This window comes from Meles meles, chromosome 6 (assembly GCF_922984935.1).
Source record: "Meles meles chromosome 6, mMelMel3.1 paternal haplotype, whole genome shotgun sequence".
Classification (NCBI taxonomy): Eukaryota; Metazoa; Chordata; class Mammalia; order Carnivora; family Mustelidae; genus Meles; species Meles meles.
The window spans coordinates 24,663,906-24,688,019 of record NC_060071.1 but is presented as its reverse complement, the minus strand read 5'-3'; the positions used below and the strand labels follow the sequence as shown (position 1 = coordinate 24,688,019).

The 24,114-nt window shown below is 67.6% G+C and overlaps 15 non-coding genes across 15 annotated transcripts; all 15 read right to left on the bottom strand.

Moving 5' to 3' along the window:
* Positions 1 to 200: 200 nt before the first annotated feature.
* Positions 201 to 281, bottom strand: LOC123945519. Its single transcript, XR_006819342.1, has one exon. It is a non-coding gene; the product is annotated as a small nucleolar RNA SNORD115 (small nucleolar RNA).
* A 1,584-nt stretch (positions 282 to 1,865) lies between these two features.
* LOC123945669 lies at positions 1,866 to 1,946 on the bottom strand. Its single transcript, XR_006819486.1, has one exon. It is a non-coding gene; the product is annotated as a small nucleolar RNA SNORD115 (small nucleolar RNA).
* A 1,600-nt stretch (positions 1,947 to 3,546) lies between these two features.
* Positions 3,547 to 3,627, bottom strand: LOC123945518. Its single transcript, XR_006819341.1, has one exon. It is a non-coding gene; the product is annotated as a small nucleolar RNA SNORD115 (small nucleolar RNA).
* Positions 3,628 to 5,211: 1,584 nt separating this feature from the next.
* Positions 5,212 to 5,292, bottom strand: LOC123945062. The gene has a single exon (XR_006818984.1). It is a non-coding gene; the product is annotated as a small nucleolar RNA SNORD115 (small nucleolar RNA).
* A 1,600-nt stretch (positions 5,293 to 6,892) lies between these two features.
* Positions 6,893 to 6,973, bottom strand: LOC123945517. The gene has a single exon (XR_006819340.1). It is a non-coding gene; the product is annotated as a small nucleolar RNA SNORD115 (small nucleolar RNA).
* A 1,584-nt stretch (positions 6,974 to 8,557) lies between these two features.
* Positions 8,558 to 8,638, bottom strand: LOC123945061. The gene has a single exon (XR_006818983.1). It is a non-coding gene; the product is annotated as a small nucleolar RNA SNORD115 (small nucleolar RNA).
* A 1,600-nt stretch (positions 8,639 to 10,238) lies between these two features.
* LOC123945516 lies at positions 10,239 to 10,319 on the bottom strand. The gene has a single exon (XR_006819339.1). It is a non-coding gene; the product is annotated as a small nucleolar RNA SNORD115 (small nucleolar RNA).
* A 1,584-nt stretch (positions 10,320 to 11,903) lies between these two features.
* Positions 11,904 to 11,984, bottom strand: LOC123945059. Its single transcript, XR_006818981.1, has one exon. It is a non-coding gene; the product is annotated as a small nucleolar RNA SNORD115 (small nucleolar RNA).
* Positions 11,985 to 13,584: 1,600 nt separating this feature from the next.
* LOC123945515 lies at positions 13,585 to 13,665 on the bottom strand. Its single transcript, XR_006819338.1, has one exon. It is a non-coding gene; the product is annotated as a small nucleolar RNA SNORD115 (small nucleolar RNA).
* Positions 13,666 to 15,249: 1,584 nt separating this feature from the next.
* Positions 15,250 to 15,330, bottom strand: LOC123945668. The gene has a single exon (XR_006819485.1). It is a non-coding gene; the product is annotated as a small nucleolar RNA SNORD115 (small nucleolar RNA).
* Positions 15,331 to 16,930: 1,600 nt separating this feature from the next.
* On the bottom strand, positions 16,931 to 17,011 carry LOC123945514. The gene has a single exon (XR_006819337.1). It is a non-coding gene; the product is annotated as a small nucleolar RNA SNORD115 (small nucleolar RNA).
* A 1,584-nt stretch (positions 17,012 to 18,595) lies between these two features.
* LOC123945667 lies at positions 18,596 to 18,676 on the bottom strand. The gene has a single exon (XR_006819484.1). It is a non-coding gene; the product is annotated as a small nucleolar RNA SNORD115 (small nucleolar RNA).
* A 1,600-nt stretch (positions 18,677 to 20,276) lies between these two features.
* LOC123945513 lies at positions 20,277 to 20,357 on the bottom strand. The gene has a single exon (XR_006819336.1). It is a non-coding gene; the product is annotated as a small nucleolar RNA SNORD115 (small nucleolar RNA).
* A 1,584-nt stretch (positions 20,358 to 21,941) lies between these two features.
* Positions 21,942 to 22,022, bottom strand: LOC123945666. Its single transcript, XR_006819483.1, has one exon. It is a non-coding gene; the product is annotated as a small nucleolar RNA SNORD115 (small nucleolar RNA).
* A 1,600-nt stretch (positions 22,023 to 23,622) lies between these two features.
* LOC123945512 lies at positions 23,623 to 23,703 on the bottom strand. Its single transcript, XR_006819335.1, has one exon. It is a non-coding gene; the product is annotated as a small nucleolar RNA SNORD115 (small nucleolar RNA).
* Positions 23,704 to 24,114: the final 411 nt, after the last annotated feature.

Below are 24,114 nucleotides of genomic sequence, written 5' to 3'. Positions count from 1 at the left end.
GCAGCTGTCCGGGGAAGAGGCCTGGGTCGGTAGACCAGCTGGAACGCCAGAACACCCCGTCGGCACCCGCAGGTGCACCGACGTCCGGGGGCCACAGCAGAGAGCCTCGAGAGGTGGTTCTCCTCCCGCGGCCACCTGCAGCGCACCCTCACTGCCCCGACGCTCTGGGGGAGGCTGACCCCGGCACGGTCCCCTGCCTTGGGCCTCAGCGTAATCCTATTGAGCGTGATTTTTAGGTCCTCATCGCTCTTCGAGACCATATGAGTTCTCATCATTGACCCAAGCACGCCCGAGGCGACGCGGGAGGTCCCCTACCACCCAGAAGCTGCTTACCGAGGCTGCTCTCAGGACAGCGCCATACCCCGGCTTCCTGAGGCATGGGACCTGGCGGCGGGGCTGGGCGATGCAAGACTTGGTGGTCAGGGCCAGATCCTCGCTTGGGGATGGGGGCCTAAGGAGGGAGGGGGAGGCCGGCCGTCGGAACGGCGTGCTCGCTGGCCCGTGCCATGCCGCCAAGAACTCTCCAGCCCGAAGCCCTGGCCGGTGCTGTCCAGGCGGGCGGCTGACCCACCCAGGGCTCGGGTCCGCGGGCAAGGGGCAGGACACAAGGGACCCGCTGCCCATCCCTGGCCTTCCCAAATCCACGGAGATCCGGGCCCCCGTGGGAGCCTCCCCTTGCTAGGAAAGGCCCCAGAGCATGGCCTGGAGCACAGGGATTTCCAGTGCTCCCCCGATGTCTGCCGGGGCCCCAAGCAAAGCGTGGCGCACCCGGATGTGAGGGCCCGAAGGACGCCTTCCCACACATGGGGACCGCGGTGGTCTAGGGACCCGGGCCCTGGCACTCGCAGCCAGCGGTGGCCCCCAGGCCCTGATCGCCCAGGGCGAAAAAGGGAATCGCGTCTCACCGTCTCCCACCAAGCAGCGCAAGGCAGGAGACCGCGGCCCGCCCTGCAGGAGGGTCCTGACTCTCCCCTTGTGGCGGCGCTTCCTCTGGGGGCCTCAGAGGACCGGCTCAGCCCCATGGCCTGCTGTGGCCCGGGGCTCGCCACTCTTCCCCTGGGCCAGGGAAACCTTGCTGACTCGGGAAATCCGAGGAAACATTCGAGGGCTGTACTTCAGCAGCCTCCCGTGCCCTGCTTACACTTGGGCGTCTGCTGCATTCTTCATGAGCTCTGCCCTCTCCAGCCCTCTCCAGAACCATCGGCTGGGGTGACTCGAGCGACAACCACTCGCTGAAGGGGACAGAGGGCCCTGACACCAAGGGACTCACGTCCGCTCTCTTCTCGGGCGCACAGGACACAGCTGGACGTACAAGGAGGCCTCAGGTCCATGTGGGACGACGGCGGCATGCCCCCAGCCCCCAGTCGTTGCCAGTGACCTGGCCCAACTTTCCCATTCCCTGCACGTGGGATTGCTGAAGGGCGGCTGTGCATGGGCAGGTCCACGCTGTGTGGGCCACCACAGCCCCCATCCCTAGCACAGTGCTGGAGCCGGGGCCCGTGCGGGGATCCGGGCTCCGCGGACAATGCCCATGGCGCCTGGCATCTCCCTGCAGGCCCAGAGTCTTCCACTCACCTCTCTTGGGTCACGCCGCACCAAGTTCCGGCCCCCGAGGCCCGCTGAAAGACACAAGGGGCAACGGTCTCCTAAGCAATGGCACCGAGGGAGCTGTCCTGCGAGGTGGATTGGGTCCGGAGGCCGGGCGGAACGCCTCACGACCTCGAGCGGACCCCTGACGGGCACAGACAGGCCAGGGCCAGCACGGGGAGCCCCGAGGGTACGATGGCCTCACGCCCACAACTGCGGCGCACCTCCAGGGTCCCCAGGGTCTGGGGGAGGCTGATCCCGGCACAGACGCCTGTCTTGGGCCTCAGCGTAATCCTATTGAGCATGATTTTTAGGTCATCATCGCTCTTCGAGACCACTTGAGTTCTCATCACTGACCCAAGCAAGCTGGTGGCGATGCGTGCGGCCTCGGGGCACCCCGAAGCTGCTTACCGGGGCTGCATTCCGCACCGCGTCCATGCCCCCGGGTCCTGAGACGTGAGACCTCTGGGCAGGGCGGGGCCAAGCAAGACGTGCTCATCTGGGCGAGCTTCTCGATTGTGGATGGGTTTCTAAGGAGAGACGGAGAGACCAGCTGTCCAAACGTCCTGGTCTGAAGCGCCTGCCGTGCGGCCCAGGGCCCCCTTTCCCGGAGTCCTGGCCACTGGGGGCCCGGCAGAGTTCGGAGCCAAGCATGGCAGGTGTCCGCCAGGAAGGAGCCGGGCCCAAGGGCCCGGCTGCCCTTTCCGGGGCATCCCAAAGCAATGGAGACCGTGGTCCCTGTGGGAGCCCAGCCTTCTGGAGAACGGCCCCTGACCATGGCATGGACCACAGGGCTTTGGCCGGGTCCCCGCTGTCTCCCGGAGTGGCGAGCCAAGAGCGGCGGCCCGGGAGGTTTGGCCAGGACGCCGCCCACCCTCTCCTGGAGCCACCTGGGAGCCAAGGACCTGAGCCCCTGCCCGGGAAGCCAAAGGTTGCCGGGGCCCAGGGCTCCCCCACGGCCGAGCGGGGAAAGCCAGGTCACTCTCCACCACGGCAGCAAGGCACACCGCCCGCTGGCCGCTCTGGACGAGGGACCTGACTCGGCCCGTGCAGTGCCGCTTCACCACGACCCTATCCCGGGTGCTTGAGAGTCTCAGGTGAGAGGCTGAGCCCCAACGGCTGCTGTGGCCTGGGACGTGCAGTTTCTGCCCCCCCGCCCCAGTGGAACCGTGCCGTCTGGCCAGCTCAACGAATCCTCGTGGGCTCTTCGGAAGTGGCCTCCCGGGGCCCCAAACGCCTTGGTCGTCTGCAGGACGGGACAGGAGCTCGGGCCAGTGCAGCCCGCAGAAACCTGCCATGGGCCGGGCCTTGAGCAACAAGGTGTTGCTCAAGGGCACAGTGGCCTCCGAGACCACGGGTCTCACGTCCACTCCCTTTCTGGGCCCCCCGGACACGCCGCAATTGATCAGGAGGCCTCGGGTGCACCTGGGCCTTGGGCGGCCAGCCCGCGCTTTCCAGGCCTTGTCAGCCCCCCGGCCCACGTTTCGCGATCCCTGCCCCTGGGATGGCTCAGGGGCACACGCTCACGGGGACTTCGGTGCCGTCCGGACAATGAGGACCCGCATCCCCAGCCCAGGCCCAGCTGCGGAGTCCCTGCTGGGGTCCCCGCTTCCCGATGCCAGGCCAAGGGGTCTGGGGCCTCCCTCGGAGCCCAGAGGCTTCCGCTCACCTCTCCTGGTGGGAGACGCGCCAAGAACCTTGCCAGCCAGGCCCGCTGAAAGACACAAGGACACAAGGGTGGCTAAGCCCTGGCTCTCGGGCAGCTGTCCGGGGAAGAGGCCTGGGTCGGTAGACCAGCTGGAACGCCAGAACACCCCGTCGGCACCCGCAGGTGCACCGACGTCCGGGGGCCACAGCAGAGAGCCTCGAGAGGTGGTTCTCCTCCCGCGGCCACCTGCAGCGCACCCTCACTGCCCCGACGCTCTGGGGGAGGCTGACCCCGGCACGGTCCCCTGCCTTGGGCCTCAGCGTAATCCTATTGAGCGTGATTTTTAGGTCCTCATCGCTCTTCGAGACCATATGAGTTCTCATCATTGACCCAAGCACGCCCGAGGCGACGCGGGAGGTCCCCTACCACCCAGAAGCTGCTTACCGAGGCTGCTCTCAGGACAGCGCCATACCCCGGCTTCCTGAGGCATGGGACCTGGCGGCGGGGCTGGGCGATGCAAGACCTGGTGGTCAGGGCCAGATCCTCGCTTGGGGATGGGGGCCTAAGGAGGGAGGGGGAGGCCGGCCGTCGGAACGGCGTGCTCGCTGGCCCGTGCCATGCCGCCAAGAACTCTCCAGCCCGAAGCCCTGGCCGGTGCTGTCCAGGCGGGCGGCTGACCCACCCAGGGCTCGGGTCCGCGGGCAAGGGGCAGGACACAAGGGACCCGCTGCCCATCCCTGGCCTTCCCAAATCCACGGAGATCCGGGCCCCCGCGGGAGCCTCCCCTTGCTGAGAAAGGCCCCAGAGCCTGGCCTGGAGCACAGGGATTTCCAGTGCTCCCCCGATGTCTGCCGGGGCCCCAAGCAAAGCGTGGCGCACCCGGATGTGAGGGCCCGAAGGACGCCTTCCCACCCATGGGGACCGCGGTGGTCTAGGGACCCGGGCCCTGGCACTCGCAGCCAGCGGTGGCCCCCAGGCCCTGATCGCCCAGGGCGAAAAAGGGAATCGCGTCTCACCGTCTCCCACCAAGCAGCGCAAGGCGGGAGACCGCGGCCCGCCCTGCAGGAGGGTCCTGACTCTCCCCTTGTGGCGGCGCTTCCTCTGGGGGCCTCAGAGGACCGGCTCAGCCCCATGGCCTGCTGTGGCCCGGGGCTCGCCACTCTTCCCCTGGGCCAGGGAAACCTTGCTGACTCGGGAAATCCGAGGAAACATTCGAGGGCTGTACTTCAGCAGCCTCCCGTGCCCTGCTTACACTTGGGCGTCTGCTGCATTCTTCATGAGCTCTGCCCTCTCCAGCCCTCTCCAGAACCATCGGCTGGGGTGACTCGAGCGACAACCACTCGCTGAAGGGGACAGAGGGCCCTGACACCAAGGGACTCACGTCCGCTCTCTTCTCGGGCGCACAGGACACAGCTGGACGTACAAGGAGGCCTCAGGTCCATGTGGGACGACGGCGGCATGCCCCCAGCCCCCAGTCGTTGCCAGTGACCTGGCCCAACTTTCCCATTCCCTGCACGTGGGATTGCTGAAGGGCGGCTGTGCATGGGCAGGTCCACGCTGTGTGGGCCACCACAGCCCCCATCCCTAGCACAGTGCTGGAGCCGGGGCCCGTGCGGGGATCCGGGCTCCGCGGACAATGCCCATGGCGCCTGGCATCTCCCTGCAGGCCCAGAGTCTTCCACTCACCTCTCTTGGGTCACGCCGCACCAAGTTCCGGCCCCCGAGGCCCGCTGAAAGACACAAGGGGCAACGGTCTCCTAAGCAATGGCACCGAGGGAGCTGTCCTGCGAGGTGGATTGGGTCCGGAGGCCGGGCGGAACGCCTCACGACCTCGAGCGGACCCCTGACGGGCACAGACAGGCCAGGGCCAGCACGGGGAGCCCCGAGGGTACGATGGCCTCACGCCCACAACTGCGGCGCACCTCCAGGGTCCCCAGGGTCTGGGGGAGGCTGATCCCGGCACAGACGCCTGTCTTGGGCCTCAGCGTAATCCTATTGAGCATGACTTTTAGGTCATCATCGCTCTTCGAGACCACTTGAGTTCTCATCACTGACCCAAGCAAGCTGGTGGCGATGCGTGCGGCCTCGGGGCACCCCGAAGCTGCTTACCGGGGCTGCATTCCGCACCGCGTCCATGCCCCCGGGTCCTGAGACGTGAGACCTCTGGGCAGGGCGGGGCCAAGCAAGACGTGCTCATCTGGGCGAGCTTCTCGATTGTGGATGGGTTTCTAAGGAGAGACGGAGAGACCAGCTGTCCAAACGTCCTGGTCTGAAGCGCCTGCCGTGCGGCCCAGGGCCCCCTTTCCCGGAGTCCTGGCCACTGGGGGCCCGGCAGAGTTCGGAGCCAAGCATGGCAGGTGTCCGCCAGGAAGGAGCCGGGCCCAAGGGCCCGGCTGCCCTTTCCGGGGCATCCCAAAGCAATGGAGACCGTGGTCCCTGTGGGAGCCCAGCCTTCTGGAGAACGGCCCCTGACCATGGCATGGACCACAGGGCTTTGGCCGGGTCCCCGCTGTCTCCCGGAGTGGCGAGCCAAGAGCGGCGGCCCGGGAGGTTTGGCCAGGACGCCGCCCACCCTCTCCTGGAGCCACCTGGGAGCCAAGGACCTGAGGCCCTGCCCGGGAAGCCAAAGGTTGCCGGGGCCCAGGGCTCCCCCACGGCCGAGCGGGGAAAGCCAGGTCACTCTCCACCACGGCAGCAAGGCACACCGCCCGCTGGCCGCTCTGGACGAGGGACCTGACTCGGCCCGTGCAGTGCCGCTTCACCACGACCCTATCCCGGGTGCTTGAGAGTCTCAGGTGAGAGGCTGAGCCCCAACGGCTGCTGTGGCCTGGGACGTGCAGTTTCTGCCCCCCCGCCCCAGTGGAACCGTGCCGTCTGGCCAGCTCAACGAATCCTCGTGGGCTCTTCGGAAGTGGCCTCCCGGGGCCCCAAACGCCTTGGTCGTCTGCAGGACGGGACAGGAGCTCGGGCCAGTGCAGCCCGCAGAAACCTGCCATGGGCCGGGCCTTGAGCAACAAGGTGTTGCTCAAGGGCACAGTGGCCTCCGAGACCACGGGTCTCACGTCCACTCCCTTTCTGGGCCCCCCGGACACGCCGCAATTGATCAGGAGGCCTCGGGTGCACCTGGGCCTTGGGCGGCCAGCCCGCGCTTTCCAGGCCTTGTCAGCCCCCCGGCCCACGTTTCGCGATCCCTGCCCCTGGGATGGCTCAGGGGCACACGCTCACGGGGACTTCGGTGCCGTCCGGACAATGAGGACCCGCATCCCCAGCCCAGGCCCAGCTGCGGAGTCCCTGCTGGGGTCCCCGCTTCCCGATGCCAGGCCAAGGGGTCTGGGGCCTCCCTCGGAGCCCAGAGGCTTCCGCTCACCTCTCCTGGTGGGAGACGCGCCAAGAACCTTGCCAGCCAGGCCCGCTGAAAGACACAAGGACACAAGGGTGGCTAAGCCCTGGCTCTCGGGCAGCTGTCCGGGGAAGAGGCCTGGGTCGGTAGACCAGCTGGAACGCCAGAACACCCCGTCGGCACCCGCAGGTGCACCGACGTCCGGGGGCCACAGCAGAGAGCCTCGAGAGGTGGTTCTCCTCCCGCGGCCACCTGCAGCGCACCCTCACTGCCCCGACGCTCTGGGGGAGGCTGACCCCGGCACGGTCCCCTGCCTTGGGCCTCAGCGTAATCCTATTGAGCGTGATTTTTAGGTCCTCATCGCTCTTCGAGACCATATGAGTTCTCATCATTGACCCAAGCACGCCCGAGGCGACGCGGGAGGTCCCCTACCACCCAGAAGCTGCTTACCGAGGCTGCTCTCAGGACAGCGCCATACCCCGGCTTCCTGAGGCATGGGACCTGGCGGCGGGGCTGGGCGATGCAAGACCTGGTGGTCAGGGCCAGATCCTCGCTTGGGGATGGGGGCCTAAGGAGGGAGGGGGAGGCCGGCCGTCGGAACGGCGTGCTCGCTGGCCCGTGCCATGCCGCCAAGAACTCTCCAGCCCGAAGCCCTGGCCGGTGCTGTCCAGGCGGGCGGCTGACCCACCCAGGGCTCGGGTCCGCGGGCAAGGGGCAGGACACAAGGGACCCGCTGCCCATCCCTGGCCTTCCCAAATCCACGGAGATCCGGGCCCCCGCGGGAGCCTCCCCTTGCTGAGAAAGGCCCCAGAGCCTGGCCTGGAGCACAGGGATTTCCAGTGCTCCCCCGATGTCTGCCGGGGCCCCAAGCAAAGCGTGGCGCACCCGGATGTGAGGGCCCGAAGGACGCCTTCCCACCCATGGGGACCGCGGTGGTCTAGGGACCCGGGCCCTGGCACTCGCAGCCAGCGGTGGCCCCCAGGCCCTGATCGCCCAGGGCGAAAAAGGGAATCGCGTCTCACCGTCTCCCACCAAGCAGCGCAAGGCGGGAGACCGCGGCCCGCCCTGCAGGAGGGTCCTGACTCTCCCCTTGTGGCGGCGCTTCCTCTGGGGGCCTCAGAGGACCGGCTCAGCCCCATGGCCTGCTGTGGCCCGGGGCTCGCCACTCTTCCCCTGGGCCAGGGAAACCTTGCTGACTCGGGAAATCCGAGGAAACATTCGAGGGCTGTACTTCAGCAGCCTCCCGTGCCCTGCTTACACTTGGGCGTCTGCTGCATTCTTCATGAGCTCTGCCCTCTCCAGCCCTCTCCAGAACCATCGGCTGGGGTGACTCGAGCGACAACCACTCGCTGAAGGGGACAGAGGGCCCTGACACCAAGGGACTCACGTCCGCTCTCTTCTCGGGCGCACAGGACACAGCTGGACGTACAAGGAGGCCTCAGGTCCATGTGGGACGACGGCGGCATGCCCCCAGCCCCCAGTCGTTGCCAGTGACCTGGCCCAACTTTCCCATTCCCTGCACGTGGGATTGCTGAAGGGCGGCTGTGCATGGGCAGGTCCACGCTGTGTGGGCCACCACAGCCCCCATCCCTAGCACAGTGCTGGAGCCGGGGCCCGTGCGGGGATCCGGGCTCCGCGGACAATGCCCATGGCGCCTGGCATCTCCCTGCAGGCCCAGAGTCTTCCACTCACCTCTCTTGGGTCACGCCGCACCAAGTTCCGGCCCCCGAGGCCCGCTGAAAGACACAAGGGGCAACGGTCTCCTAAGCAATGGCACCGAGGGAGCTGTCCTGCGAGGTGGATTGGGTCCGGAGGCCGGGCGGAACGCCTCACGACCTCGAGCGGACCCCTGACGGGCACAGACAGGCCAGGGCCAGCACGGGGAGCCCCGAGGGTACGATGGCCTCACGCCCACAACTGCGGCGCACCTCCAGGGTCCCCAGGGTCTGGGGGAGGCTGATCCCGGCACAGACGCCTGTCTTGGGCCTCAGCGTAATCCTATTGAGCATGACTTTTAGGTCATCATCGCTCTTCGAGACCACTTGAGTTCTCATCACTGACCCAAGCAAGCTGGTGGCGATGCGTGCGGCCTCGGGGCACCCCGAAGCTGCTTACCGGGGCTGCATTCCGCACCGCGTCCATGCCCCCGGGTCCTGAGACGTGAGACCTCTGGGCAGGGCGGGGCCAAGCAAGACGTGCTCATCTGGGCGAGCTTCTCGATTGTGGATGGGTTTCTAAGGAGAGACGGAGAGACCAGCTGTCCAAACGTCCTGGTCTGAAGCGCCTGCCGTGCGGCCCAGGGCCCCCTTTCCCGGAGTCCTGGCCACTGGGGGCCCGGCAGAGTTCGGAGCCAAGCATGGCAGGTGTCCGCCAGGAAGGAGCCGGGCCCAAGGGCCCGGCTGCCCTTTCCGGGGCATCCCAAAGCAATGGAGACCGTGGTCCCTGTGGGAGCCCAGCCTTCTGGAGAACGGCCCCTGACCATGGCATGGACCACAGGGCTTTGGCCGGGTCCCCGCTGTCTCCCGGAGTGGCGAGCCAAGAGCGGCGGCCCGGGAGGTTTGGCCAGGACGCCGCCCACCCTCTCCTGGAGCCACCTGGGAGCCAAGGACCTGAGGCCCTGCCCGGGAAGCCAAAGGTTGCCGGGGCCCAGGGCTCCCCCACGGCCGAGCGGGGAAAGCCAGGTCACTCTCCACCACGGCAGCAAGGCACACCGCCCGCTGGCCGCTCTGGACGAGGGACCTGACTCGGCCCGTGCAGTGCCGCTTCACCACGACCCTATCCCGGGTGCTTGAGAGTCTCAGGTGAGAGGCTGAGCCCCAACGGCTGCTGTGGCCTGGGACGTGCAGTTTCTGCCCCCCCGCCCCAGTGGAACCGTGCCGTCTGGCCAGCTCAACGAATCCTCGTGGGCTCTTCGGAAGTGGCCTCCCGGGGCCCCAAACGCCTTGGTCGTCTGCAGGACGGGACAGGAGCTCGGGCCAGTGCAGCCCGCAGAAACCTGCCATGGGCCGGGCCTTGAGCAACAAGGTGTTGCTCAAGGGCACAGTGGCCTCCGAGACCACGGGTCTCACGTCCACTCCCTTTCTGGGCCCCCCGGACACGCCGCAATTGATCAGGAGGCCTCGGGTGCACCTGGGCCTTGGGCGGCCAGCCCGCGCTTTCCAGGCCTTGTCAGCCCCCCGGCCCACGTTTCGCGATCCCTGCCCCTGGGATGGCTCAGGGGCACACGCTCACGGGGACTTCGGTGCCGTCCGGACAATGAGGACCCGCATCCCCAGCCCAGGCCCAGCTGCGGAGTCCCTGCTGGGGTCCCCGCTTCCCGATGCCAGGCCAAGGGGTCTGGGGCCTCCCTCGGAGCCCAGAGGCTTCCGCTCACCTCTCCTGGTGGGAGACGCGCCAAGAACCTTGCCAGCCAGGCCCGCTGAAAGACACAAGGACACAAGGGTGGCTAAGCCCTGGCTCTCGGGCAGCTGTCCGGGGAAGAGGCCTGGGTCGGTAGACCAGCTGGAACGCCAGAACACCCCGTCGGCACCCGCAGGTGCACCGACGTCCGGGGGCCACAGCAGAGAGCCTCGAGAGGTGGTTCTCCTCCCGCGGCCACCTGCAGCGCACCCTCACTGCCCCGACGCTCTGGGGGAGGCTGACCCCGGCACGGTCCCCTGCCTTGGGCCTCAGCGTAATCCTATTGAGCGTGATTTTTAGGTCCTCATCGCTCTTCGAGACCATATGAGTTCTCATCATTGACCCAAGCACGCCCGAGGCGACGCGGGAGGTCCCCTACCACCCAGAAGCTGCTTACCGAGGCTGCTCTCAGGACAGCGCCATACCCCGGCTTCCTGAGGCATGGGACCTGGCGGCGGGGCTGGGCGATGCAAGACTTGGTGGTCAGGGCCAGATCCTCGCTTGGGGATGGGGGCCTAAGGAGGGAGTGGGAGGCCGGCCGTCGGAACGGCGTGTTCGCTGGCCCGTGCCATGCCGCCAAGAACTCTCCAGCCCGAAGCCCTGGCCGGTGCTGTCCAGGCGGGCGGCTGACCCACCCAGGGCTCGGGTCCGCGGGCAAGGGGCAGGACACAAGGGACCCGCTGCCCATCCCTGGCCTTCCCAAATCCACGGAGATCCGGGCCCCCGCGGGAGCCTCCCCTTGCTGAGAAAGGCCCCAGAGCATGGCCTGGAGCACAGGGATTTCCAGTGCTCCCCCGATGTCTGCCGGGGCCCCAAGCAAAGCGTGGCGCCCCCGGATGTGAGGGCCCGAAGGACGCCTTCCCACACATGGGGACCGCGGTGGTCTAGGGACCCGGGCCCTGGCACTCGCAGCCAGCGGTGGCCCCCAGGCCCTGATCGCCCAGGGCGAAAAAGGGAATCGCGTCTCACCGTCTCCCACCAAGCAGCGCAAGGCAGGAGACCGCGGCCCGCCCTGCAGGAGGGTCCTGACTCTCCCCTTGTGGCGGCGCTTCCTCTGGGGGCCTCAGAGGACCGGCTCAGCCCCATGGCCTGCTGTGGCCCGGGGCTCGCCACTCTTCCCCTGGGCCAGGGAAACCTTGCTGACTCGGGAAATCCGAGGAAACATTCGAGGGCTGTACTTCAGCAGCCTCCCGTGCCCTGCTTACACTTGGGCGTCTGCTGCATTCTTCATGAGCTCTGCCCTCTCCAGCCCTCTCCAGAACCATCGGCTGGGGTGACTCGAGCGACAACCACTCGCTGAAGGGGACAGAGGGCCCTGACACCAAGGGACTCACGTCCGCTCTCTTCTCGGGCGCACAGGACACAGCTGGACGTACAAGGAGGCCTCAGGTCCATGTGGGACGACGGCGGCATGCCCCCAGCCCCCAGTCGTTGCCAGTGACCTGGCCCAACTTTCCCATTCCCTGCACGTGGGATTGCTGAAGGGCGGCTGTGCATGGGCAGGTCAACGCTGTGTGGGCCACCACAGCCCCCATCCCTAGCACAGTGCTGGAGCCGGGGCCCGTGCGGGGATCCGGGCTCCGCGGACAATGCCCATGGCGCCTGGCATCTCCCTGCAGGCCCAGAGTCTTCCACTCACCTCTCTTGGGTCACGCCGCACCAAGTTCCGGCCCCCGAGGCCCGCTGAAAGACACAAGGGGCAACGGTCTCCTAAGCAATGGCACCGAGGGAGCTGTCCTGCGAGGTGGATTGGGTCCGGAGGCCGGGCGGAACGCCTCACGACCTCGAGCGGACCCCTGACGGGCACAGACAGGCCAGGGCCAGCACGGGGAGCCCCGAGGGTACGATGGCCTCACGCCCACAACTGCGGCGCACCTCCAGGGTCCCCAGGGTCTGGGGGAGGCTGATCCCGGCACAGACGCCTGTCTTGGGCCTCAGCGTAATCCTATTGAGCATGACTTTTAGGTCATCATCGCTCTTCGAGACCACTTGAGTTCTCATCACTGACCCAAGCAAGCTGGTGGCGATGCGTGCGGCCTCGGGGCACCCCGAAGCTGCTTACCGGGGCTGCATTCCGCACCGCGTCCATGCCCCCGGGTCCTGAGACGTGAGACCTCTGGGCAGGGCGGGGCCAAGCAAGACGTGCTCATCTGGGCGAGCTTCTCGATTGTGGATGGGTTTCTAAGGAGAGACGGAGAGACCAGCTGTCCAAACGTCCTGGTCTGAAGCGCCTGCCGTGCGGCCCAGGGCCCCCTTTCCCGGAGTCCTGGCCACTGGGGGCCCGGCAGAGTTCGGAGCCAAGCATGGCAGGTGTCCGCCAGGAAGGAGCCGGGCCCAAGGGCCCGGCTGCCCTTTCCGGGGCATCCCAAAGCAATGGAGACCGTGGTCCCTGTGGGAGCCCAGCCTTCTGGAGAACGGCCCCTGACCATGGCATGGACCACAGGGCTTTGGCCGGGTCCCCGCTGTCTCCCGGAGTGGCGAGCCAAGAGCGGCGGCCCGGGAGGTTTGGCCAGGACGCCGCCCACCCTCTCCTGGAGCCACCTGGGAGCCAAGGACCTGAGCCCCTGCCCGGGAAGCCAAAGGTTGCCGGGGCCCAGGGCTCCCCCACGGCCGAGCGGGGAAAGCCAGGTCACTCTCCACCACGGCAGCAAGGCACACCGCCCGCTGGCCGCTCTGGACGAGGGACCTGACTCGGCCCGTGCAGTGCCGCTTCACCACGACCCTATCCCGGGTGCTTGAGAGTCTCAGGTGAGAGGCTGAGCCCCAACAGCTGCTGTGGCCTGGGACGTGCAGTTTCTGCCCCCCCGCCCCAGTGGAACCGTGCCGTCTGGCCAGCTCAACGAATCCTCGTGGGCTCTTCGGAAGTGGCCTCCCGGGGCCCCAAACGCCTTGGTCGTCTGCAGGACGGGACAGGAGCTCGGGCCAGTGCAGCCCGCAGAAACCTGCCATGGGCCGGGCCTTGAGCAACAAGGTGTTGCTGAAGGGCACAGTGGCCTCCGAGACCACGGGTCTCACGTCCACTCCCTTTCTGGGCCCCCCGGACACGCCGCAATTGATCAGGAGGCCTCGGGTGCACCTGGGCCTTGGGCGGCCAGCCCGCGCTTTCCAGGCCTTGTCAGCCCCCCGGCCCACGTTTCGCGATCCCTGCCCCTGGGATGGCTCAGGGGCACACGCTCACGGGGACTTCGGTGCCGTCCGGACAATGAGGACCCGCATCCCCAGCCCAGGCCCAGCTGCGGAGTCCCTGCTGGGGTCCCCGCTTCCCGATGCCAGGCCAAGGGGTCTGGGGCCTCCCTCGGAGCCCAGAGGCTTCCGCTCACCTCTCCTGGTGGGAGACGCGCCAAGAACCTTGCCAGCCAGGCCCGCTGAAAGACACAAGGACACAAGGGTGGCTAAGCCCTGGCTCTCGGGCAGCTGTCCGGGGAAGAGGCCTGGGTCGGTAGACCAGCTGGAACGCCAGAACACCCCGTCGGCACCCGCAGGTGCACCGACGTCCGGGGGCCACAGCAGAGAGCCTCGAGAGGTGGTTCTCCTCCCGCGGCCACCTGCAGCGCACCCTCACTGCCCCGACGCTCTGGGGGAGGCTGACCCCGGCACGGTCCCCTGCCTTGGGCCTCAGCGTAATCCTATTGAGCGTGATTTTTAGGTCCTCATCGCTCTTCGAGACCATATGAGTTCTCATCATTGACCCAAGCACGCCCGAGGCGACGCGGGAGGTCCCCTACCACCCAGAAGCTGCTTACCGAGGCTGCTCTCAGGACAGCGCCATACCCCGGCTTCCTGAGGCATGGGACCTGGCGGCGGGGCTGGGCGATGCAAGACTTGGTGGTCAGGGCCAGATCCTCGCTTGGGGATGGGGGCCTAAGGAGGGAGGGGGAGGCCGGCCGTCGGAACGGCGTGCTCGCTGGCCCGTGCCATGCCGCCAAGAACTCTCCAGCCCGAAGCCCTGGCCGGTGCTGTCCAGGCGGGCGGCTGACCCACCCAGGGCTCGGGTCCGCGGGCAAGGGGCAGGACACAAGGGACCCGCTGCCCATCCCTGGCCTTCCCAAATCCACGGAGATCCGGGCCCCCGTGGGAGCCTCCCCTTGCTAGGAAAGGCCCCAGAGCATGGCCTGGAGCACAGGGATTTCCAGTGCTCCCCCGATGTCTGCCGGGGCCCCAAGCAAAGCGTGGCGCACCCGGATGTGAGGGCCCGAAGGACGCCTTCCCACACATGGGGACCGCGGTGGTCTAGGGACCCGGGCCCTGGCACTCGCAGCCAGCGGTGGCCCCCAGGCCCTGATCGCCCAGGGCGAAAAAGGGAATCGCGTCTCACCGTCTCCCACCAAGCAGCGCAAGGCAGGAGACCGCGGCCCGCCCTGCAGGAGGGTCCTGACTCTCCCCTTGTGGCGGCGCTTCCTCTGGGGGCCTCAGAGGACCGGCTCAGCCCCACGGCCTGCTGTGGCCCGGGGCTCGCCACTCTTCCCCTGGGCCAGGGAAACCTTGCTGACTCGGGAAATCCGAGGAAACATTCGAGGGCTGTACTTCAGCAGCCTCCCGTGCCCTGCTTACACTTGGGCGTCTGCTGCATTCTTCATGAGCTCTGCCCTCTCCAGCCCTCTCCAGAACCATCGGCTGGGGTGACTCGAGCGACAACCACTCGCTGAAGGGGACAGAGGGCCCTGACACCAAGGGACTCACGTCCGCTCTCTTCTCGGGCGCACAGGACACAGCTGGACGTACAAGGAGGCCTCAGGTCCATGTGGGACGACGGCGGCATGCCCCCAGCCCCCAGTCGTTGCCAGTGACCTGGCCCAACTTTCCCATTCCCTGCACGTGGGATTGCTGAAGGGCGGCTGTGCATGGGCAGGTCCACGCTGTGTGGGCCACCACAGCCCCCATCCCTAGCACAGTGCTGGAGCCGGGGCCCGTGCGGGGATCCGGGCTCCGCGGACAATGCCCATGGCGCCTGGCATCTCCCTGCAGGCCCAGAGTCTTCCACTCACCTCTCTTGGGTCACGCCGCACCAAGTTCCGGCCCCCGAGGCCCGCTGAAAGACACAAGGGGCAACGGTCTCCTAAGCAATGGCACCGAGGGAGCTGTCCTGCGAGGTGGATTGGGTCCGGAGGCCGGGCGGAACGCCTCACGACCTCGAGCGGACCCCTGACGGGCACAGACAGGCCAGGGCCAGCACGGGGAGCCCCGAGGGTACGATGGCCTCACGCCCACAACTGCGGCGCACCTCCAGGGTCCCCAGGGTCTGGGGGAGGCTGATCCCGGCACAGACGCCTGTCTTGGGCCTCAGCGTAATCCTATTGAGCATGATTTTTAGGTCATCATCGCTCTTCGAGACCACTTGAGTTCTCATCACTGACCCAAGCAAGCTGGTGGCGATGCGTGCGGCCTCGGGGCACCCCGAAGCTGCTTACCGGGGCTGCATTCCGCACCGCGTCCATGCCCCCGGGTCCTGAGACGTGAGACCTCTGGGCAGGGCGGGGCCAAGCAAGACGTGCTCATCTGGGCGAGCTTCTCGATTGTGGATGGGTTTCTAAGGAGAGACGGAGAGACCAGCTGTCCAAACGTCCTGGTCTGAAGCGCCTGCCGTGCGGCCCAGGGCCCCCTTTCCCGGAGTCCTGGCCACTGGGGGCCCGGCAGAGTTCGGAGCCAAGCATGGCAGGTGTCCGCCAGGAAGGAGCCGGGCCCAAGGGCCCGGCTGCCCTTTCCGGGGCATCCCAAAGCAATGGAGACCGTGGTCCCTGTGGGAGCCCAGCCTTCTGGAGAACGGCCCCTGACCATGGCATGGACCACAGGGCTTTGGCCGGGTCCCCGCTGTCTCCCGGAGTGGCGAGCCAAGAGCGGCGGCCCGGGAGGTTTGGCCAGGACGCCGCCCACCCTCTCCTGGAGCCACCTGGGAGCCAAGGACCTGAGCCCCTGCCCGGGAAGCCAAAGGTTGCCGGGGCCCAGGGCTCCCCCACGGCCGAGCGGGGAAAGCCAGGTCACTCTCCACCACGGCAGCAAGGCACACCGCCCGCTGGCCGCTCTGGACGAGGGACCTGACTCGGCCCGTGCAGTGCCGCTTCACCACGACCCTATCCCGGGTGCTTGAGAGTCTCAGGTGAGAGGCTGAGCCCCAACGGCTGCTGTGGCCTGGGACGTGCAGTTTCTGCCCCCCCGCCCCAGTGGAACCGTGCCGTCTGGCCAGCTCAACGAATCCTCGTGGGCTCTTCGGAAGTGGCCTCCCGGGGCCCCAAACGCCTTGGTCGTCTGCAGGACGGGACAGGAGCTCGGGCCAGTGCAGCCCGCAGAAACCTGCCATGGGCCGGGCCTTGAGCAACAAGGTGTTGCTGAAGGGCACAGTGGCCTCCGAGACCACGGGTCTCACGTCCACTCCCTTTCTGGGCCCCCCGGACACGCCGCAATTGATCAGGAGGCCTCGGGTGCACCTGGGCCTTGGGCGGCCAGCCCGCGCTTTCCAGGCCTTGTCAGCCCCCCGGCCCACGTTTCGCGATCCCTGCCCCTGGGATGGCTCAGGGGCACACGCTCACGGGGACTTCGGTGCCGTCCGGACAATGAGGACCCGCATCCCCAGCCCAGGCCCAGCTGCGGAGTCCCTGCTGGGGTCCCCGCTTCCCGATGCCAGGCCAAGGGGTCTGGGGCCTCCCTCGGAGCCCAGAGGCTTCCGCTCACCTCTCCTGGTGGGAGACGCGCCAAGAACCTTGCCAGCCAGGCCCGCTGAAAGACACAAGGACACAAGGGTGGCTAAGCCCTGGCTCTCGGGCAGCTGTCCGGGGAAGAGGCCTGGGTCGGTAGACCAGCTGGAACGCCAGAACACCCCGTCGGCACCCGCAGGTGCACCGACGTCCAGGGGCCACAGCAGAGAGCCTCGAGAGGTGGTTCTCCTCCCGCGGCCACCTGCAGCGCACCCTCACTGCCCCGACGCTCTGGGGGAGGCTGACCCCGGCACGGTCCCCTGCCTTGGGCCTCAGCGTAATCCTATTGAGCGTGATTTTTAGGTCCTCATCGCTCTTCGAGACCATATGAGTTCTCATCATTGACCCAAGCACGCCCGAGGCGACGCGGGAGGTCCCCTACCACCCAGAAGCTGCTTACCGAGGCTGCTCTCAGGACAGCGCCATACCCCGGCTTCCTGAGGCATGGGACCTGGCGGCGGGGCTGGGCGATGCAAGACTTGGTGGTCAGGGCCAGATCCTCGCTTGGGGATGGGGGCCTAAGGAGGGAGGGGGAGGCCGGCCGTCGGAACGGCGTGCTCGCTGGCCCGTGCCATGCCGCCAAGAACTCTCCAGCCCGAAGCCCTGGCCGGTGCTGTCCAGGCGGGCGGCTGACCCACCCAGGGCTCGGGTCCGCGGGCAAGGGGCAGGACACAAGGGACCCGCTGCCCATCCCTGGCCTTCCCAAATCCACGGAGATCCGGGCCCCCGTGGGAGCCTCCCCTTGCTGAGAAAGGCCCCAGAGCATGGCCTGGAGCACAGGGATTTCCAGTGCTCCCCCGATGTCTGCCGGGGCCCCAAGCAAAGCGTGGCGCACCCGGATGTGAGGGCCCGAAGGACGCCTTCCCACACATGGGGACCGCGGTGGTCTAGGGACCCGGGCCCTGGCACTCGCAGCCAGCGGTGGCCCCCAGGCCCTGATCGCCCAGGGCGAAAAAGGGAATCGCGTCTCACCGTCTCCCACCAAGCAGCGCAAGGCAGGAGACCGCGGCCCGCCCTGCAGGAGGGTCCTGACTCTCCCCTTGTGGCGGCACTTCCTCTGGGGGCCTCAGAGGACCGGCTCAGCCCTATGGCCTGCTGTGGCCCGGGGCTCGCCACTCTTCCCCTGGGCCAGGGAAACCTTGCTGACTCGGGAAATCCGAGGAAACATTCGAGGGCTGTACTTCAGCAGCCTCCCGTGCCCTGCTTACACTTGGGCGTCTGCTGCATTCTTCATGAGCTCTGCCCTCTCCAGCCCTCTCCAGAACCATCGGCTGGGGTGACTCGAGCGACAACCACTCGCTGAAGGGGACAGAGGGCCCTGACACCAAGGGACTCACGTCCGCTCTCTTCTCGGGCGCACAGGACACAGCTGGACGTACAAGGAGGCCTCAGGTCCATGTGGGACGACGGCGGCATGCCCCCAGCCCCCAGTCGTTGCCAGTGACCTGGCCCAACTTTCCCATTCCCTGCACGTGGGATTGCTGAAGGGCGGCTGTGCATGGGCAGGTCCACGCTGTGTGGGCCACCACAGCCCCCATCCCTAGCACAGTGCTGGAGCCGGGGCCCGTGCGGGGATCCGGGCTCCGCGGACAATGCCCATGGCGCCTGGCATCTCCCTGCAGGCCCAGAGTCTTCCACTCACCTCTCTTGGGTCACGCCGCACCAAGTTCCGGCCCCCGAGGCCCGCTGAAAGACACAAGGGGCAACGGTCTCCTAAGCAATGGCACCGAGGGAGCTGTCCTGCGAGGTGGATTGGGTCCGGAGGCCGGGCGGAACGCCTCACGACCTCGAGCGGACCCCTGACGGGCACAGACAGGCCAGGGCCAGCACGGGGAGCCCCGAGGGTACGATGGCCTCACGCCCACAACTGCGGCGCACCTCCAGGGTCCCCAGGGTCTGGGGGAGGCTGATCCCGGCACAGACGCCTGTCTTGGGCCTCAGCGTAATCCTATTGAGCATGATTTTTAGGTCATCATCGCTCTTCGAGACCACTTGAGTTCTCATCACTGACCCAAGCAAGCTGGTGGCGATGCGTGCGGCCTCGGGGCACCCCGAAGCTGCTTACCGGGGCTGCATTCCGCACCGCGTCCATGCCCCCGGGTCCTGAGACGTGAGACCTCTGGGCAGGGCGGGGCCAAGCAAGACGTGCTCATCTGGGCGAGCTTCTCGATTGTGGATGGGTTTCTAAGGAGAGACGGAGAGACCAGCTGTCCAAACGTCCTGGTCTGAAGCGCCTGCCGTGCGGCCCAGGGCCCCCTTTCCCGGAGTCCTGGCCACTGGGGGCCCGGCAGAGTTCGGAGCCAAGCATGGCAGGTGTCCGCCAGGAAGGAGCCGGGCCCAAGGGCCCGGCTGCCCTTTCCGGGGCATCCCAAAGCAATGGAGACCGTGGTCCCTGTGGGAGCCCAGCCTTCTGGAGAACGGCCCCTGACCATGGCATGGACCACAGGGCTTTGGCCGGGTCCCCGCTGTCTCCCGGAGTGGCGAGCCAAGAGCGGCGGCCCGGGAGGTTTGGCCAGGACGCCGCCCACCCTCTCCTGGAGCCACCTGGGAGCCAAGGACCTGAGCCCCTGCCCGGGAAGCCAAAGGTTGCCGGGGCCCAGGGCTCCCCCACGGCCGAGCGGGGAAAGCCAGGTCACTCTCCACCACGGCAGCAAGGCACACCGCCCGCTGGCCGCTCTGGACGAGGGACCTGACTCGGCCCGTGCAGTGCCGCTTCACCACGACCCTATCCCGGGTGCTTGAGAGTCTCAGGTGAGAGGCTGAGCCCCAACGGCTCCTGTGGCCTGGGACGTGCAGTTTCTGCCCCCCCGCCCCAGTGGAACCGTGCCGTCTGGCCAGCTCAACGAATCCTCGTGGGCTCTTCGGAAGTGGCCTCCCGGGGCCCCAAACGCCTTGGTCGTCTGCAGGACGGGACAGGAGCTCGGGCCAGTGCAGCCCGCAGAAACCTGCCATGGGCCGGGCCTTGAGCAACAAGGTGTTGCTCAAGGGCACAGTGGCCTCCGAGACCACGGGTCTCACGTCCACTCCCTTTCTGGGCCCCCCGGACACGCCGCAATTGATCAGGAGGCCTCGGGTGCACCTGGGCCTTGGGCGGCCAGCCCGCGCTTTCCAGGCCTTGTCAGCCCCCCGGCCCACGTTTCGCGATCCCTGCCCCTGGGATGGCTCAGGGGCACACGCTCACGGGGACTTCGGTGCCGTCCGGACAATGAGGACCCGCATCCCCAGCCCAGGCCCAGCTGCGGAGTCCCTGCTGGGGTCCCCGCTTCCCGATGCCAGGCCAAGGGGTCTGGGGCCTCCCTCGGAGCCCAGAGGCTTCCGCTCACCTCTCCTGGTGGGAGACGCGCCAAGAACCTTGCCAGCCAGGCCCGCTGAAAGACACAAGGACACAAGGGTGGCTAAGCCCTGGCTCTCGGGCAGCTGTCCGGGGAAGAGGCCTGGGTCGGTAGACCAGCTGGAACGCCAGAACACCCCGTCGGCACCCGCAGGTGCACCGACGTCCGGGGGCCACAGCAGAGAGCCTCGAGAGGTGGTTCTCCTCCCGCGGCCACCTGCAGCGCACCCTCACTGCCCCGACGCTCTGGGGGAGGCTGACCCCGGCACGGTCCCCTGCCTTGGGCCTCAGCGTAATCCTATTGAGCGTGATTTTTAGGTCCTCATCGCTCTTCGAGACCATATGAGTTCTCATCATTGACCCAAGCACGCCCGAGGCGACGCGGGAGGTCCCCTACCACCCAGAAGCTGCTTACCGAGGCTGCTCTCAGGACAGCGCCATACCCCGGCTTCCTGAGGCATGGGACCTGGCGGCGGGGCTGGGCGATGCAAGACCTGGTGGTCAGGGCCAGATCCTCGCTTGGGGATGGGGGCCTAAGGAGGGAGGGGGAGGCCGGCCGTCGGAACGGCGTGCTCGCTGGCCCGTGCCATGCCACCAAGAACTCTCCAGCCCGAAGCCCTGGCCGGTGCTGTCCAGGCGGGCGGCTGACCCACCCAGGGCTCGGGTCCGCGGGCAAGGGGCAGGACACAAGGGACCCGCTGCCCATCCCTGGCCTTCCCAAATCCACGGAGATCCGGGCCCCCGCGGGAGCCTCCCCTTGCTGAGAAAGGCCCCAGAGCCTGGCCTGGAGCACAGGGATTTCCAGTGCTCCCCCGATGTCTGCCGGGGCCCCAAGCAAAGCGTGGCGCACCCGGATGTGAGGGCCCGAAGGACGCCTTCCCACACATGGGGACCGCGGTGGTCTAGGGACCCGGGCCCTGGCACTCGCAGCCAGCGGTGGCCCCCAGGCCCTGATCGCCCAGGGCGAAAAAGGGAATCGCGTCTCACCGTCTCCCACCAAGCAGCGCAAGGCGGGAGACCGCGGCCCGCCCTGCAGGAGGGTCCTGACTCTCCCCTTGTGGCGGCGCTTCCTCTGGGGGCCTCAGAGGACCGGCTCAGCCCCATGGCCTGCTGTGGCCCGGGGCTCGCCACTCTTCCCCTGGGCCAGGGAAACCTTGCTGACTCGGGAAATCCGAGGAAACATTCGAGGGCTGTACTTCAGCAGCCTCCCGTGCCCTGCTTACACTTGGGCGTCTGCTGCATTCTTCATGAGCTCTGCCCTCTCCAGCCCTCTCCAGAACCATCGGCTGGGGTGACTCGAGCGACAACCACTCGCTGAAGGGGACAGAGGGCCCTGACACCAAGGGACTCACGTCCGCTCTCTTCTCGGGCGCACAGGACACAGCTGGACGTACAAGGAGGCCTCAGGTCCATGTGGGACGACGGCGGCATGCCCCCAGCCCCCAGTCGTTGCCAGTGACCTGGCCCAACTTTCCCATTCCCTGCACGTGGGATTGCTGAAGGGCGGCTGTGCATGGGCAGGTCCACGCTGTGTGGGCCACCACAGCCCCCATCCCTAGCACAGTGCTGGAGCCGGGGCCCGTGCGGGGATCCGGGCTCCGCGGACAATGCCCATGGCGCCTGGCATCTCCCTGCAGGCCCAGAGTCTTCCACTCACCTCTCTTGGGTCACGCCGCACCAAGTTCCGGCCCCCGAGGCCCGCTGAAAGACACAAGGGGCAACGGTCTCCTAAGCAATGGCACCGAGGGAGCTGTCCTGCGAGGTGGATTGGGTCCGGAGGCCGGGCGGAACGCCTCACGACCTCGAGCGGACCCCTGACGGGCACAGACAGGCCAGGGCCAGCACGGGGAGCCCCGAGGGTACGATGGCCTCACGCCCACAACTGCGGCGCACCTCCAGGGTCCCCAGGGTCTGGGGGAGGCTGATCCCGGCACAGACGCCTGTCTTGGGCCTCAGCGTAATCCTATTGAGCATGATTTTTAGGTCATCATCGCTCTTCGAGACCACTTGAGTTCTCATCACTGACCCAAGCAAGCTGGTGGCGATGCGTGCGGCCTCGGGGCACCCCGAAGCTGCTTACCGGGGCTGCATTCCGCACCGCGTCCATGCCCCCGGGTCCTGAGACGTGAGACCTCTGGGCAGGGCGGGGCCAAGCAAGACGTGCTCATCTGGGCGAGCTTCTCGATTGTGGATGGGTTTCTAAGGAGAGACGGAGAGACCAGCTGTCCAAACGTCCTGGTCTGAAGCGCCTGCCGTGCGGCCCAGGGCCCCCTTTCCCGGAGTCCTGGCCACTGGGGGCCCGGCAGAGTTCGGAGCCAAGCATGGCAGGTGTCCGCCAGGAAGGAGCCGGGCCCAAGGGCCCGGCTGCCCTTTCCGGGGCATCCCAAAGCAATGGAGACCGTGGTCCCTGTGGGAGCCCAGCCTTCTGGAGAACGGCCCCTGACCATGGCATGGACCACAGGGCTTTGGCCGGGTCCCCGCTGTCTCCCGGAGTGGCGAGCCAAGAGCGGCGGCCCGGGAGGTTTGGCCAGGACGCCGCCCACCCTCTCCTGGAGCCACCTGGGAGCCAAGGACCTGAGCCCCTGCCCGGGAAGCCAAAGGTTGCCGGGGCCCAGGGCTCCCCCACGGCCGAGCGGGGAAAGCCAGGTCACTCTCCACCACGGCAGCAAGGCACACCGCCCGCTGGCCGCTCTGGACGAGGGACCTGACTCGGCCCGTGCAGTGCCGCTTCACCACGACCCTATCCCGGGTGCTTGAGAGTCTCAGGTGAGAGGCTGAGCCCCAACGGCTGCTGTGGCCTGGGACGTGCAGTTTCTGCCCCCCCGCCCCAGTGGAACCGTGCCGTCTGGCCAGCTCAACGAATCCTCGTGGGCTCTTCGGAAGTGGCCTCCCGGGGCCCCAAACGCCTTGGTCGTCTGCAGGACGGGACAGGAGCTCGGGCCAGTGCAGCCCGCAGAAACCTGCCATGGGCCGGGCCTTGAGCAACAAGGTGTTGCTCAAGGGCACAGTGGCCTCCGAGACCACGGGTCTCACGTCCACTCCCTTTCTGGGCCCCCCGGACACGCCGCAATTGATCAGGAGGCCTCGGGTGCACCTGGGCCTTGGGCGGCCAGCCCGCGCTTTCCAGGCCTTGTCAGCCCCCCGGCCCACGTTTCGCGATCCCTGCCCCTGGGATGGCTCAGGGGCACACGCTCACGGGGACTTCGGTGCCGTCCGGACAATGAGGACCCGCATCCCCAGCCCAGGCCCAGCTGCGGAGTCCCTGCTGGGGTCCCCGCTTCCCGATGCCAGGCCAAGGGGTCTGGGGCCTCCCTCGGAGCCCAGAGGCTTCCGCTCACCTCTCCTGGTGGGAGACGCGCCAAGAACCTTGCCAGCCAGGCCCGCTGAAAGACACAAGGACACAAGGGTGGCTAAGCCCTGGCTCTCGGGCAGCTGTCCGGGGAAGAGGCCTGGGTCGGTAGACCAGCTGGAACGCCAGAACACCCCGTCGGCACCCGCAGGTGCACCGACGTCCGGGGGCCACAGCAGAGAGCCTCGAGAGGTGGTTCTCCTCCCGCGGCCACCTGCAGCGCACCCTCACTGCCCCGACGCTCTGGGGGAGGCTGACCCCGGCACGGTCCCCTGCCTTGGGCCTCAGCGTAATCCTATTGAGCGTGATTTTTAGGTCCTCATCGCTCTTCGAGACCATATGAGTTCTCATCATTGACCCAAGCACGCCCGAGGCGACGCGGGAGGTCCCCTACCACCCAGAAGCTGCTTACCGAGGCTGCTCTCAGGACAGCGCCATACCCCGGCTTCCTGAGGCATGGGACCTGGCGGCGGGGCTGGGCGATGCAAGACCTGGTGGTCAGGGCCAGATCCTCGCTTGGGGATGGGGGCCTAAGGAGGGAGGGGGAGGCCGGCCGTCGGAACGGCGTGCTCGCTGGCCCGTGCCATGCCACCAAGAACTCTCCAGCCCGAAGCCCTGGCCGGTGCTGTCCAGGCGGGCGGCTGACCCACCCAGGGCTCGGGTCCGCGGGCAAGGGGCAGGACACAAGGGACCCGCTGCCCATCCCTGGCCTTCCCAAATCCACGGAGATCCGGGCCCCCGCGGGAGCCTCCCCTTGCTGAGAAAGGCCCC